Genomic DNA, 3,068 nt, shown 5'->3' on the forward strand with positions numbered 1-3,068 from the left:
ATCTATTTTAAAACCAGTTGCCTTCAGGAAAAATGTCACACTATATTGCACATGGCTGTGCTTTATTATTGCTAAAGCTGAATAATAATTTATATAGCCTGATTAATTATTAATTGATTTATGACAGCTAAATTACAACATTGCAACTATCAAAACTATTTCAATTTAGAGATTGTGTAGTGAGATTATAAGATCTCATTATTATTACTCATGCTTGCTTGTCGAAATAGCACACCCGAAAAACACAGTACAATGTGCAATAATTTATCTAACACAAACACTCCTCCTGAGACCCAGATAAAAAGGTTTTTTGAATTTAGTATATTTTTTAATTGTTTAGAGCATATGAAACAAATGGGGAAAAAAATATCTATTTTATTTGTTGTGCTATGTCCTCTATAGTGGACACCATCTCAGTTGTTTAAAAAAGAAAAGGCTATGAAATGATAGGCAAAACCAATGTTATCAAATATGCTATGAAAGATATAACGGAATGAATTGATATACTATTTTACTTTATGCATTAATATGTGGGTAAAATGGCCATAAATTGGTAATCCCATTCAACACAATGTATAGACTGTATCTAATATGAATATGAATGTGTTCTTGGGGCAACATGTAATGAAAAAAGTGTAATAATGGGAGTAATAATTGGCAACATTTTCATAATATCTAATATTTCATAGGAATATTGATACATAATTTCTTTCCTTCACTTGTTGTGTCTCCCAAAATGCCTGATAAACATTAAGTCCTGCTGTCCTCACAGTGGACATGCATGAAATCAATGCCCTGTTTTGTAACAGAAAGCCTTATTTTTATAATAAACCCCATAACATTTTCCTGAGATGTTGACAAACGATTTGAAAATTACTCAGATTTGAATGATAATTACAAAATATTATCATATTTCCATAAGAGTACTAAATTTGATCATTAAGCTAATGTCAGTCATTGTTAAAGACCACGGAGAAGTTGTTTTTATGGTGTAACCTCCAAACATGTGTTATCTCTGAAAAACCCTGAATGTGCTCTTTACAGGACATCCAGTCTGTGACATATATGATACATGCATGTGGGTGGGAGACATATAAGCCTGAAAAAAGTTTTTATTTTTTACTTCAAATATTAGGCATAAAAAATATTGAGTTGTGTTGTACTGACTCTTGCATTTCCCACAATATATGTGGTCTTTTAGATTTTGTATTTGAAATTGGATTTATTCACCAATTTGTTGCATTCGTTCCTAAAATTGTCATATGGTGTGACATAAAAGTTATTCTATATAAAATGAAAATGGGATATACTCTCCCTAAGTAACTAACTTCAACATAAATTGTTTTCATTACTATCTTAAGATTTAACATTTCTTTTGTGCAGATTCATTAGATTTTGTATTGTTTTTCTAAACCAAGTCATCTCTCCTCAGCCTTTCCAGATATTTTAGATTAATTATGTTAAACCCGGTTATAAATCTATGAAAATGCTTGTGACTCTTGCTGATACTATTTCTCTTGTGTTCCGTTGACTTTTTTATGATTTATAATTAAGAAAGTATTTTTACTGGCACAATTCTGAATGTCACACCAGATTATATAGTGTCACGCTATATGATGAACTGCACCACTCCACAATTTGTCAATGCAAAAAAATTTATTTTATTTGCATTCAACATTCAATTAATTCAATTCAGTTAACATTAATCAAAAAACATACTAACATTGTTTTAAAACTTTTAAAATTATAAGAAACTCATAAATATGAGTAAATCAAACACCATCTCACTTCAAGAACATTAAATGAAGTATAAAATTGAAAAGAAATACATTAATTGTATAGGTAATTTAATGTTCACTATTAAACATTCACTATTATCATTGAATATGTTTTGAATAGTTATTTATTTATCATTAAAAAAGGTGTATGTAATATTGTGTGACAAATATATCATATGGTGTGACTTAGAAAAACAGTCACACCATATGATACAGTGTCACACCATATGACGTTTTGTTCAGTTAAGCTAATCTCTTGGTTAACTAAAAACAGCTAGCTTATACTTAGCATGTAAATTGCCACATGGCAGGAATGATTTTTAAGAATTAATAAGTAAAATTAATTTAAAAGTGTTTCATTTTTATGTAAATAATGTCACACAATAAGACACAAAACATTGACCACTAGTGAGCATATCAGATACAGAGCTTTTTAATTAAAAATTAAAAAGCCAGAACTCAACTCGTGACCTTGCAAACCACTCCAGAGATGACACTGCAACTTCCTGGTTGAGTGTGGACCTCTTCATCATAATGATGTCCAAATTATTGTCCGTTTACGGACAAAATGTATTTGGCCAGAACTTGCTTTAAAATCATCCACAGACATCAACACTTTCTGTGTCTGTTGAAATGGCCTAATCCTGTTACTTAAACTGTAAATCTATCAATTATTTATACTTTGCTGATATATATAGTCATATTAGTAAGGTCACACATATCCCGGACAGTCACACCACATGACAATTTTGATGTTTAGATAAAAATTTGAAGTAGAGGTCTTTATACACCAACTACAGCTATGGTATGCTGTAATAATATCTTGTCAGAGGAACAACATGAAGATATATATTTTGAACAAATACCCATTTTTATTAGGTTATGACATCATGGACGGGTAGAATTGCATGTCATGTCTCCCACCCATGTATTCTGAGAAATAAAGTCGCAATTCTGAGAAATATTTGGGAGATATAAAGTCAGAATTGCATGATATAAAGTCGCAATTGCGTGTTATAAAGTCAGAATTGTGAGATATAAACTATTCTGAGGTAAAAACATTTTGTTTTTAAAAAAAGTCCGTCTTTTTTTCCTTTAGAATTGGACTTTATATCTCACAATTGTGAGAAATAAAGTCAGAATTGCGAGATGTAAACTCGCAATTGTGAGATAAAAAGTCGCAATTATCTTTTAAAATGTTTTATTTTGTGGCGGAAACAAGCTTCCATACGATAAAGCAGTCAACAGTGCAGGGCTCCAGAAGAAGAAGGAGGAGACGGAGAAGAAGGA

Source organism: Squalius cephalus, assembly GCF_949319135.1.
Source record: "Squalius cephalus genome assembly, chromosome: 8".
Lineage (NCBI taxonomy): Eukaryota > Metazoa > Chordata > Actinopteri > Cypriniformes > Leuciscidae > Squalius > Squalius cephalus.